General features: G+C 44.7%; 1 pseudogene; it reads right to left on the reverse strand.

Moving 5' to 3' along the window:
- The window catches only part of LOC121146841, a 28,168-nt pseudogene extending 21,408 nt beyond the window's left edge, over nucleotides 1–6,760 (reverse strand).
- Between the last annotated feature and the right edge of the window lie 6,768 nt (nucleotides 6,761–13,528).

Below are 13,528 nucleotides of genomic sequence, written 5' to 3' on the forward strand. Positions count from 1 at the left end.
TTAGATTTATTCCCAAATACTTCATACTTCTCTCTGCTATTTTGAATGGTATCCTGTTGGTTAGATCTTCTTCCATCTTGGTGTTATTTGCGTACACTATGGCTGTTGATTTTCGTTCGTTAATTTTGTACCCCGCCACTCTGCCAAACTCTCGTATAAGTTCTAGCAGTTTCTGTATTGAGTCTCCTGGTTTTTCTATGTATAGGATTATGTCATCTGCATATAGTGAAAGCTTGACTTCTTCGTTTCCTATACGTATGCCTTTGATTTCTTTTTCTTGTCTTATGGCCTCTGCAAGTACCTCTAGGACTATGTTGAATAGCAGTGGTGATAGCGGGCACCCTTGTCTTGTTCCAGATCGCAGTGGGAAGGGTTCTAGCTTTTCTCCATTCAGTATGATACTGGCGTTGCGTTTTTCATAAATTGCCTTGATTATGTTGTGTATTTTCCCATCTATGCCTACTTTGGCTAGAGTTTTTAGCATGAAGAGGTGTTGGATTTTGTCGAAAGCTTTTTCTGCATCTATTGAAACTATTATGTGGTTCTTGTTTTGCAGTTTTTGGATATGGTTTATAACATTTATGGATTTCCGAATGTTGAACCATCCCTGCATTCCAGGGATGAATCCTACTTGATCCGGATGAATGATCTGTCTGATGATTTTTTGAATTCTATTGGCTAGGATTTTGTTGAGAATTTTAGCATCAGTGTTCATCAGAGAAATAGGTCTGTAGTTTTCCTTCTCTGATGGTTCTCTGTCAGGTTTTGGGATTAAGGTGATGTTGGCTTCATAGAATGAGTTTGGGAGGGTTGCTTCCTCCTCTATTGTTTTGAAGAGCTTGTAGAGGATTGGGGTTAGTTCTGTTCGGAATGTTTTGTAGAATTCTGTAGTGAAGCCGTCTGGGCCTGGGCTTTTTTTCGTTGGGAGATCCTTGATGACTGTTTCAATCTCTACCTCGGTTATGGGTTTATTTAATTCTGCAGTTGCCTCCGGACTGAGTTTTGGTAAGTGGTGGGAGTCCAAGAACTTTTCTATTTCTTGGTGGTCCTCAAATTTGTGGGAGTACAGTTCTTTGTAGTAATTTCTAATTATTTTCTTAATGATTGCAGTGTCTGTTGTTATGTTGCCTTTTTCATCTTTAATGCTGTTGATTCTCACTTTCTCTTGTTTTTTTTTTTGGTCAATCGGGCCAGTGGAGTGTCTATTTTGTTTATTTTCTCAAAAAACCAACTTTTTGATTTGTTGATTTTATGTATAGTTTTTTTGATTTCTATTTGGTTTATCTCCTCCCTTGTTTTGATGATTTCTTGTTTCCTATTGTGCGTGGGACTCTTCTGCTGCTGTTTTTCCAGATCCTGGAGGTGTGTGGTTAGTTCCTGTATTTGGCGTCTTTCTTGGGCCTTGACATGCACTCTGATTGCGATGAATCTACCTCGTAGCACTGCTTTGGCGGTGTCCCACAAGTTTTGGAATGTTGTATCAGAGTTTTCATTGGTTTCCATGAATTTTTTGATCTCATCTTTAATTTCTTCTCTGACCCATTGTTCGTTTAATAGCATATTGTTCAATTTCCAAGAGTGCCTATACTTCCTGGGGAGTTTTGAGTTGTTGATTTCCAGTTTCATCCCATGGTGGTCTGAGAGGGTACATGGTATGATACTAATGTTTTGGAAGTTGTTTAGATTCGCTTTATGTCCTATCATGTGGTCGATTCTGGAGAAGGTGCCATGCACCGCTGAGAAGAATGTATAGTCTGTGGCCTTAGGATAAAAAGTTCTATATATGTCTACTAAGTCCAGTTGTTCTATTGTTTGTGTGAGCTCTGTTGTTTCTTTGTTGAGTTTTTGTTTCGTAGACCGGTCCATTGTTGTTAGAGGTGTGTTGAGATCGCCTACAAGAATTGTGCGGGTGTCTATGTCTTCCCTTAAGTCTGTAAGTAATTGCTTTACGTAAGTAGGTGCATTAAGATTCGGTGCATAAACATTAATGATGGTGATTGCTTCTTGATGGATCATTCCTTTCACCAGTATAAAATGGCCTTCCCTGTCTCTTTTGATGTTAGTTAGAATGAAATCTATTTCGTCTGAAATTAGGATAGCTACCCCAGCTTTTTTTTCTCGTCTATTGGCGTGAAATATCTTTTTTCATCCCTTCACTTTCAGTTTCTTTGCATCCTTTCTGGTTAGATGCGTTTCTTGTAGGCAACAGATGGTTGGGTCTTGTTTGATGATCCATTCTATTAATCTCTGTCTTTTGATTGGTGAATTTAGACCATTTGTGTTGAGAGTTAAAATTGAGAGGTTGCAATTTTGCCCTGCCATGTGATTGTGTTGTGTGTGTGTTGTTGCCTATGTAATTGTCTTATTTGTGTGGCCTTTAGTTTGGAGACCTTCTTATTTGCCAATTTTGTTTGTGATTTGCCTCCTTTTTGTCCGGGACTAGCGCATTTCTAAGGAGACTTTGCAGAGCTGGTTTTGTGTAGACATATTCTTCTAGTTTTTCTTTGCTATTGAAGTATCTGATTTCGTTCTCATATACAAATGAGATCTTTGCTGGGTAGATTATTTTTGGTTGACAGTTGTTTTGTTTCAGGACTTGGAAGATCTTTGTCCATTCTCTCCTTGCTTGTAGGGTCTCTTCGGAGAAGTCAGCAGTGATTCTGATGGGTTTTCCCCTGTATGTGATCTTTTCTCTACTTCGTACTTGTCTCAGGATTCCTTCTTTGTCTTCATTGGAGTAGAACTTGAGCACCGTGTGTCTGGGTGAAGATCTCTTTGGATCATGTCTGTTGGGAGTTCTCTGTCCATCCTGTATGCGGGGTGGATTTGTGTTCCAAGTGTTTTGGAAGTTTTCCTGTATAATTTCATCAAGCACTGCTTGCATCCCAGATTCTCTTTCTACTCCCTCGGGGAGGCCGATGATCCGAATATTCAGTTTTCTAAGGTAATCTTTCATCTCTTGCATCATTTTATTAGTTTTGCTGAGGTTTGTCTCCAGCTGTTTAATTCGCTGGACACCTTCATTTTGTGTGTCTTCTGTTTCAGAGATCCTTTCCTCTGCCGCATTTATTCTGTTGATGAGGCTTTCAATTTTATTCTCTTGGGCATCCAGTTTGGTTTTGATTTGTTGTATTTCGGTGATTATGCGGTTCTGGAGGTCTTCCAGCTTTGTGTCCACGTCTCTGAGAGATTTTAGCATTATTTTCATCAATTCCTTTGTTGGTAACACTTCCATGTCTTCATCTCGCATCGCCGATATTGATAATGGCTTTTGGCCCTTGTTTGGTGGGGTGCTGGCTCTTTCATCTGGAGCACAACTCTTTCTGGTGGTTTTTCCCATTGCGTTGGTGTATTCTGGTGGGGCAAATGGACCCGTGTGTTGAGGGGCTGTCAGGTGCTTTCCTGTAGAGATTGGAGCCTGCAGGCGTGGTGTTGCCAGGCGTGGTAATTTTCAAGGCACCGTTGGTGCGTTCTCAGGGCCCGGGGCTGTAGAGCACCACCTTGGGGGCCCAGTGGATTCCAGGCACACTCTGGGCACCTCTTCTACAGGTGTGACACCCCAGGGCGTGGAGGGATGGAGGCGCTCTCTGGGTGTGCCCCCTGTGCGGGAATCCCCAGGGCTTAGAAGGTTTTATGTGCTTTCTCCCTGCGTTCTCCGTGTCAGGGACTGCAGGGTTTTTCAGGGCCCACCTGTTGCGTGTCCCACACACGGGACTGTGGGTGAGGCACTTTCCAGGCGTGGCTCTTGTGCAGTGAATCCACCACTCGTGGTGTGTGGGTGTTCAGAGCCCCTGCTCCCGTGTGGCTCCCCCACACAGGCCCTTAGCGGAGGAGTGACCCAGGCGCCCTGTTATAATGACTTCATGGCAGGTTCTCACCGTGTCAGTGTGATGCAGGAGTTTTCAGAGCTCTCCTGGTGGGTCGCCCACGCTCAGAACTGTGGGGTGGGAGGCTAGGAGTGAGCAGTTCACCCTATGGGAGTGGTACCTGCGTGCCAGGGACACACAGCGCTACACTTCCCAAAACTGGGAGCTCTCCTGACACCTGACACCTGACACCTGTGCTGCGGAGGCGGCTGCTGCAGGCAGCGATCAGAATCCTCCTGGTGTTCTCGCGCATCCACCAGGCAGGATGTGGGGGACTCCAGATCCTCGCCAGCAGCCTCTGCGCACCGAGACGCACTGTCCCCCCTCAGCGCAGGAACATCTGAGGCGCCTTCCCTCACCACCAACACCACTGTGCGTAGTTCCCAAGGCACAGACCCAACCGTTTCAGGCTGCCTGCCCCGCCTTCTCAGAGGCTGGAACCTCAGTAGGGGGCGAGGAATGCGGAGGCTGCCACGTCAACCCCACCCCCCCCCGCTCACCAAACGTCCGGCTGATGCAGTCTGCCTCCGCCGCTGTCAAAGGCTTCCCGCCGGCGACGATCCACCCGATCTCCCTGCCTCCGAGCTGGCCGCGTCTCCCGTCAGGCTGTTTTCAAAAGTGACTCTGCAGGTCTGGAGTGGGATGTCGGTTTCTCTACCTTTGTCCTGCTCCATTCTCGTTGTTCTTCCGAGTTGTGTGGATCTTTTTGGCTCCACACTGTCCCAGGGAGCTTCACAGACCTCTCCCTGCGGTTCCCTGCTGTTCCTCTTTGCTGCTTCTGTAGCGTTTTATCCCTATCTCGCTGAACGCTCCCTCACAGCCTTCCTCCTACGTCGGCCATCTTAAAACCCTGCTGAGTCTTTAGTTCCTTAGCTGATGTCTTAAAATGACCACCAATTGACGCTGCTTTTATGAATGAGAATGAACCATATTGAAATGGCTGTGTGTTTTCAAGGAGAGTAGGAAAACGTAATTCTTAGACACTTTAAGCAGCCATGAGTGAAGCATGAAGTCATGAACCAACAACAGGAAGGAAGTGTTTACTCCATAGAGCATTTGCATTGCAGTTGTAGGCTTTTAAATCCTCTTGCAGGTTTTAGACCTCAGGGCCTTTGCTTTTAGGAAGACAGTAATTGAAACTGATAGCAATGCATGATCGTCAGACTTGTTGACACTTGGACATTTGTATGAGCATGTTTCATGTTAGTATAAGTTAAAATGTGCCCCCACCTGGCATCTGGGCAGGACCTTTGATAGAATCCCCACAGCCTCATCATGAACTTTCTCAACAGGCTGGGAAATGCAGCCTTGGGCTTTATTTGGGCTTGTCTTACAACTTTTGTTTAAATTTGATTGCAAACTTTGTGATTTTTTACTTTGTAGCTTGTATAATATTCTTAGTTGTCTTAAGCTGAATAGAATTCTTTTGAAAATATTCAGTTATTTGAAAGAGAGAGATTTCTCCCTTCAGCTGGTTCACTCCTCAGATGCCTGCTACAGTCAGAGCTGCCCCGAGCTGGGAGCAGGGATTGTAGGGACCCATGGATTGGAGTGTGGCCGGCTGCCTCCCAGAGGACACATTAGCAAGAAGCTAGAATTAGGCCTGCCCCAGGAGCACAGCCCAGTTCCTCTGATGTGGGTGCACACATCAAAGGGCACCTGAAGTTCTGTCTCAAATGCCTACCATTGCTCCTACACTCGCATTAGCCAAATGCACACATAGTTGTCATGCTATTGGTAGTGCCTTTTCCATGCAATGAATGTGCATGCCTTTTTCCACTTTGGGCATTGTATTTCTTTCAAAGTGATCTGTCAGCTTCTGTATTTGTGTTGTAAATACAGTCTTTATTTGCACTTGTGGAAAATATTTACATTTGTCATGCTTTTTTTCCTGAATTGTTCTCTAGTATGTGTTTAAACCGTCATGTCCATTTAATGCATTTGATTGATTGTTTTGGTGATTTCATTTTTTCTAAAATGTAATGTTTGAGAAAATGTCCTACATTTCTGTACTTTTATTTGAAATATCATACTTATTTAAATCATCAGAGGGCTGGATCTTCACAATTAAGAAATTCATTACCCCAGTTAAAAACATGACTCCCTTTCAGGTTAGGTAGAAATGTTCCCAATGGCCAAGGAGACCTCAGCAGTGGTGGCAGAGACGCTACTGAAACACATCATTCCCAGGTTTGGTGTGCCTCTGTCCATCCAGTCTGACAATGGGCCGGCTTTCATCTCACAGGTCACTCAACAGGTGTCAGAGGTCTTACCCATCACCTGGAGCTCAGATCCTCATGGGTGGATTGATTCCCCCGGGCCCTACTACACATCAGGGTCACCTCTCACAAGCCCCTTGAATGGAGCCCATTTGAGCTGATGTGTGGCCGACCCCTCCTGGTTAAGCACCAGCTTCCTACAAAGTCTTCTACCTTGGCTAACTGTTTACCTTATCTGACTCTGATTCTCAAGCTTCTCTGAGAACACGCAGACCTGTGTCTCCCGTGTCCTGACTCGAACACATCAGTGGACCCAGATGCCCTTCCTCTCCAACAAGGAGACTCCTTTCTACTCAAGACTCTTTACCCAGACTTACTTCAGCCCTGGTGAATTTGACCTCCCACAGTGATCCTTCCCACGCCCACTGTGGTGTACCTCTTGGCTACACCTCCTGGTGCCATCTTTCCCATCTAAATCCTTTCAAAACTTCTACCACATCTTTGTGGAAGGTGCAACAGACAGGGCCTACCACACCAACCTTTCAATGTCAAAATGCATCCCCTTCCTCCAACCCTACTAATTTTCTAAAGCACGTTAACAAAGCAGATGAACTGATTCACACAGTTCAAACAGCAACTTCAGTCTCGATATTGGGGGAGCCACACTCACGTCATGGCTTATTCCAATACTCATTCCGTTAGTAATAATAGGTCTCTTATGAACTATTGCCCCTTGTTTTCTAACATTCATTTAGAAGAAAATTCATGAAACCCCATGGACTGCCTTCAAGTGGATGCTGCTCTACCCCTACACTCTGGTGCCCATGGAGTCTCTTCTGGACCTCAGTTAGGGTCAAGGACACCCGTAGCAGGAAGCAGCCAGATCAATTTGTTAGCCTTCTTTCCTATTAGCACAAGGCTGGAATAATGGGATGAGCCCACTATTGCCCTCCCAGGTCTCTCACTCCCGGATTATGCACTATCCAGGTGGTTCTGTGATTTGACTTGACAGAACTAGGCCCCAGTCCCAGCTTCTGCCAGCTGATGCTGCAGCTAAGCCCAAACAACCCTAATTTTGTTTGCTCAGTAAAAGTAATCAGCCCAGCATGGCTTATCCCAGTTGGGTCCATGAGCCAGCTCTACTCAGTTTACCTCCTATCTTAGCAGGAACTGTGGCTTTTCCTGACTGGTCTTCAACCCAAACTGGTCCTTGCTGTTGGATGTTTCAGCCCAGCCATGGCTCTTGCATACCCACATATGACTCACACATGGCTCAGTAGGGGTTGAGACCTTGCCTAGTCCATCCCACATCTACCCTGGTCCTCCAGGACACCAGAGGGTGTTGGAGTCTGGCCCGGTTTGGTGCATCCAATCCCAGTCCACACTTGTGCCAAGGGAGACTACAACCATTTCCCGTTCAGAACTCAGCCCCCATTCCAGCCCACACGCCCCTTGGTCGGAACCTCAAACCAGCTAGGGTTGTCCTCTTAGCCCCCAACCAGGCCTGTTCCCAGCCATAGATCACGTACATGCCAGTGGTTGCTCTGACACAGGTTGGCTCAGTCCCTCACCTGTCCCAACCTCTGACTTAGACACTGTGACTTAGTGTTCCTGGCTCATGCTGACCAGTAGGTGCAAGAGCCTAGTTCGGCATGACCTATGCTCCCTCCTGGTCTTTAGTTTTGCTTGTGGGCTAAGGTTCGCTCAGTCCTGCCTGATCTACCCTGTTCTATTATGAACTGACACATTAGCCAGCTGTTGGAGCTACTTTGTTCAGCTTGTCCGACTCCCAGGTATGGACCACATGATCACCAGTGGGAGCTATGATTCGCCAATTGAGTTTCCCAAGCTCCTCTCCTTAATCCACTTTCAGACCCAGTTCTCATACATGCCACTGGATTTAGGTCAGGTTCTGGCAAAGTCTTGCCTTCCATTTGGCCTTGTATGAGCTGGTGAACGTTGCAGCCCAGCCTACCCCACACCCTATTCAGGATGCACATTTGGGTGCTGCTGCCCTGACCAGTCCAGACTATTAGGGGTTCCTTCACCTGTGATTGATGGCAGGCTCCTTGGTCATACCTAGCTTAGTCCATCACCACCCCATCTCTTGAGCTAACCAGTGGGCTAGAATTTCCACAGGGTTTGGCCCACACATCCCTCACAGAATCGGCCCCCGGTTATGGTTCTTGTGTGCTAGTTAGTGTAATGGCCCTGCTTAGTGTGACCCTTCTCCTGATCCATCATCATGTCAGGTAACATGATAGATCTCTGCAGGACAAGCCCTGAGCCATAGCTTTTGCATGGACAGGTATTTGGTGGTCAGCATTGTTCAGTGATTACAAGATTTTCAAAGGAAGAGTTGCTGTCATTGGGAATTTTTACAATTGCTTCACATTCTAGAAGCACAGTGGATTCAACCTGTGTTTACCTAAGCAGCAATTCAAAGAATTAAAACCCTAGAGCTCCCAGGCCGGGTGGTCAGCAGGCAGAGCCTGGCACAAAACAGAGCCCAGGCAGGCCCAAGGACAGCTCACCACGTGCACATGGTGGCTGTCGTCTGGGATCCAGGCATGAGACACCCCATCCTGAGACCCACCAGCAGCCAGGAGGCTGCTGGAAGTTTAAACTCACAGGCCCAATGTCGCGCCCCTCCCCAGTCCCATTCACCAAACAATGAGGGCGGCGGGTTTGCCTTGGACCATTCCATTCACAGAGACCGCCCCCCTCAGTGTACTTATTCCAAAGGGAGCAGTCCCCGGAGCCCAGGCAGGCCCAAGGACAGCACACCAGGTGCACATGGTGGCTGTCATCTGGGATCCAGGCATGAGATGCCACATCCTAAAACCCACCAGGTTTCAGTAAAATTTGTTTTTTTTTTTAAGATTTATTTTATTTTTATTGGAAAGGCTGATATACAGAGAGGAGAGACAGAGAGGAAGATCTTCCATCCAATTATTCACTCTCCAGGCGACTGCATTGGTCGATACTATGGTGGTCCAAAGCCAGGAGCCTCTTCCGAGTCTCCCATTGTGTTCAAGGGCCCAGCGCGGTTGCGCAGTGGTTAGGGTCCGAGCCTTACACGCCAGGTATCCCATATGGGCTCCTGTTCTATTTCGGCAGCCCTGCTTTCCTTCCAGCTCCCTCCCTGTGGCCCAGGAAAGCAGTGGAGGACGGCCCAAAGCTTTGGGACCCTGCACCCACTTGGGAGACCTGGAAGAGGCTCCTAGCTTCGGACCAGCATACCATCGGCCCTTGTGCTCACTTGGGGAGTGAATCATCGGACAGAAGATCTTCCTCTCTGTCTGTCCTCTCTGTATATCCGCCTTTCCAATAAAAAATAATAAAAATAAATCTTTAAAATTTTTTTTAAAAATAATAAATGAAACTAAATATTAGATGGAAAACATAGAATATCATTTTGCTTTTAGGTGTCATACATAGTAATTATTTTACAATCTAGTAGAATAGCTAAATAGTGTAATTTCAGCCACAAATTTGCATTTATTTAAATATGAAACTAATTGAAAAACGAAGTAGGCAAGAGTAGATAAGGAAGATTGCAAGGCACATGAAGGATTTACTCATTGGAAACCGATGAACTCCATCTGTATCATCTGTGTATTCTGATCGTCTTCACGACTCTCTAGAAACCGTATTTAAATGGATTATCATGTCAAGACCACACCAAGCACCACAGTCCTGTTGCTGCCCCAATAGTAGGAGTCTCTTTTGGCCTTGGTTTCAATCCACACTCGTTTTTATCTTCCCTTCTCTTGTTGAAACGGTCCAATGAGGGCACACAGTGCATTCATAAACAACTATTATAGCATCGTGACTTTCCAAAATTTAGCAGATCTCATTGACTCAAATTATGCTATTTTAAGAGTTCATTGTAACAGAAATATGAGATATGCATAAAATGTACATGTGAGTACTATTATTTGCCAAAAGCATACAGAGTATAGGGAAATGAGAAAGAAGAAAGTTTAGAAAAGATAAAACTGAAGTTAACACATTGGCTGGGGAGCTCTGACACTTTCTTAGTAGAAACCTAAATGGAAATGCTGACTCACACTGAGCTGTTTAACTCAACTCAGCTGGTATCCCTTAAAGGCACATGACTTAGAATTTTAATATGATATGGTGAGAGATTGTCTGATATGATATGTGATCGTTGTTCATTTCAACTGAGTTTTCAGAATACTTCTGTATCCCCCATCACTTCCATTCTTATTTTTCCTTTGGTTATCTTTATCAATAATAGTAATGATACAATTCATGTTAAAGAAAGCATAATGCTTGTCCACCCAGAAATATTTTTAAAATTTAAATGTCCTAAAATAAACTTAACTATGTCTGTGAGTGATATCTGCAAATATTAATACAAAACAGAAGCAGACGGCAAAAATGTCCATGTCTGTGAATTGGTAGAACTAATATCATGAAATTATCCACACTATTGCAAGTAATTCAGATTCAATATGATCCCAATAGAAAGACTCATGACATTCCCAGATCTAGAAAAAAGAAAAAAGAGGAGCAAGCCAAATTGACATGGAAACACAAGAGACCTTGTAGGGCCAAAGCAATTCTTAAAAGGCTCTCTTATTTGTATTTGAAAGGCACATGATAAAGACAGTGAGGGAGAGAAAGGTCGTTCACCTGCTGATTCACTGCCTAACTGGCTGCAACAGCTGGAACTGAGCTGCTCTGAAGCCAGGAGCCAGCAGCAGCTTTCTGGTCTCCCACATGGGTACGAGGTGCTGGACTTGCGCCATCTTCTACTTCTTTCCCAGGCCTTAAGAGAGAGCTAATCAGCAGTGGATCAGCCAGGACGTGAACCAGTGCCCATGTGGCTTGCTGGCACTAGCAGGTGGAGAATTAGTGTTCATGACAGAAGCTTTAGTATCTTTTTTTATTTTGAGTACCTAGCTTGCTTTATGCTTCCAGACTCATGATGGAAAGTTTTTCCACTTCTGCCATGGCAAGACTAGTACCACATCATGGGGCCTCCTGATCCCCAAGTGTAACCTCCAAGCTCTAAGATGAAGTAAACGCTTTCATTCCCCAAAAGGTTTTTTCACGTCTTTTAGTTAAGGTAATAAAAGGCATTCATTTCAGTTAATTTCTGCAACTGTGCAGTTTAGATCTTTTGACACAGCGTTTCTGTTAGTGTCAATTCTTGGATTGGATTGTTCTTTTCCTTAGTATGAATTCCAAGACTTGTTCCGCAGCTGAGAAGAGTGAACAGGAATACAAGCATACATTCTTTCCTATTCACCTGAATTTCAGATGATTGGTTAGTTATCCTAGCAGTTTTTTTTTTCCGTTGCTCCATCAGTTTCCCCCTACATTCATGGAATCTAGGCAGATCAGAACACCAGCCGTAGCCAAGAGAAGCTGCTTCCCCAAAACAAGCTGGCATGTTCCAGGAGTCTTTCAAATCAGAGTCTACCACCGAGAGCCTTGGACAGGTGGATAAGACGACAGCTTTGAAAAATAGTTACTTTTCCTGTCTTACACGTGGGGAAATGTGCCAGCATCAGAGTAGCTTCCTGATTCCTGGCTGGGCTCTATCCCAGCACCACAAGTCAGAAATGAAGCGATTCGTACACTAACGCTTGTCTCCACTAGAACATTTTTGCCTTAAGCATCAGGATGAAGAAATTCTGTTGTCTGAGGCACAGGCTGCCTTCCCATCTCTCTCCTGTGCTCACACTCCGCTTCCACTCTTGTGCTGCTAGCTCCAACTTCAGCGATTTTCACTAGTTCCTCCTTGTGTGTGCAGCTTCTGCTTTCCTCCAGAGGCCTCGGGGAATTTCTCTCAATCTGTCCAGTGATTTTTCTTCTTCAGCTCCTTCTTTCTTTAAGATTTATTTATTTTTGTTACAAGGTCAGAATACAGAGAGGAGGAGAGAGAGAGGATGCTCTTCCATCCGATGATTCACTCCCCAAGTGAGGGCAAGGGCCGGTGCTGCACCAATCTGAAGCCGGGAGCCAGGAACTTCCTGCCGGTCTTCCACATGGGTGCAGGGTCCCAAGGCTTTGAATCATCCTTGACTGCTTTCCCAGGCCACAAGCAGGGAGCTGGATGGGAAGTGGAGCTGCCGGGATTAGAACAGGCAATCATATGGGATTTTGGTGTGTTCAAGGCGAGGACTTTATCTGCTATGCCATGCCGCCGGGCATCTTCTTCAGCTCTTTCTTCCACCTATTTTTGTCTCATGGTTCTCTCTGCACTCTTGGCTACAATTGCCTACCCTTTCGGACATTTTGTCCCACCACGTGCACGCCCCCACTACCCTTCACATTTAAAAATCACTAAAAATTTTTAGTAGAAGCCGCCTTTAAAAAAAGAGAAAAAGACAGTCTTCTCTTTAGCAGCTAAGAAGCCGATTTTATGCCACAGTAATATGAACACTATGGCATGATCACGACAACAGATCAGTGTAGAGAAATGGTGAACTTGGAGACAGACTCAAAATTCATCAAGTGAATTAACATACCTAAGGAAAAATGTTAGTTTTATTAGCAAGCCTGTCTAAACATCTGAAAAATAAAACCTTCCTTGGGGCATGTTGTGGCATCGCACGCAAAGCAACAGTCTGTGATGTTTCCATCCAAGATGCAGGCTGGCTCAAATCCAGGCTGTTTCACTTCTGATGGAGTTCCTTGATAACAGCTTGGAAAAAGCAAGGGGGGATCTTTCAAATTTGGCTGGGAACCCATCCCTCATGTTGAAGACTTTGATAAAGTTCTTGCTCCTGATTTAAGGCTGGTCCAAACATTGTTGTTGCAACCACTGGGAGAAACAAATGATCTAATTATTTGATTGAAGATTCTCTCTCACTATTTGCATTTGTGTTTATGTATGCCTTTTCCTCTGTGATGCTTTTAAAATAAATCACCCCCAAATTTGAAAACTTTATTTACATGTAACAAATTTAAAAATTTAAAGAGACAAACTTAAAACTTGAGCAAAGGTATGATGACATAGTCAGCTTTTCAGAAATCATAAACATTAAAAGTAGCATAACAAGTACACAACCTTCTTTTCCTCTTAGCTTTGCAACTTTACAAAATTGTTTTCTGCCAAGTGTTGGACCTGGTAGCACGGATACCATAAATTATTTTTTTTCAAGCATTTTGATCTCTCATTCTAAACACTCATCTCTTGCATTTACACAAATCAACTGACACATTTCATAATAACAACTTCAAAATAGACTTTGCTGTGGTAATAAACCACACCCAAATTCTAGTGGTTCACATTGACAAAAATTCTTCAAAATGATTTCAAAGTCGTTATTCATATTATATGTCAGTCCCGATTAGTTATTCCTGTGCCCAGCTGTGTTTCCTGTGTCTGCATATGTCTTCTTGGGTCTGCATTCTGGGCTCTGTACCTAAACACAATGCCGGAGGGATATGCCTTTTCATCGT

This window comes from Ochotona curzoniae, unplaced genomic scaffold (assembly GCF_017591425.1).
Source record: "Ochotona curzoniae isolate NIBS_2020 unplaced genomic scaffold, NIBS_Ocur_1.0 contig_1341, whole genome shotgun sequence".
Taxonomy (NCBI): domain Eukaryota; kingdom Metazoa; phylum Chordata; class Mammalia; order Lagomorpha; family Ochotonidae; genus Ochotona; species Ochotona curzoniae.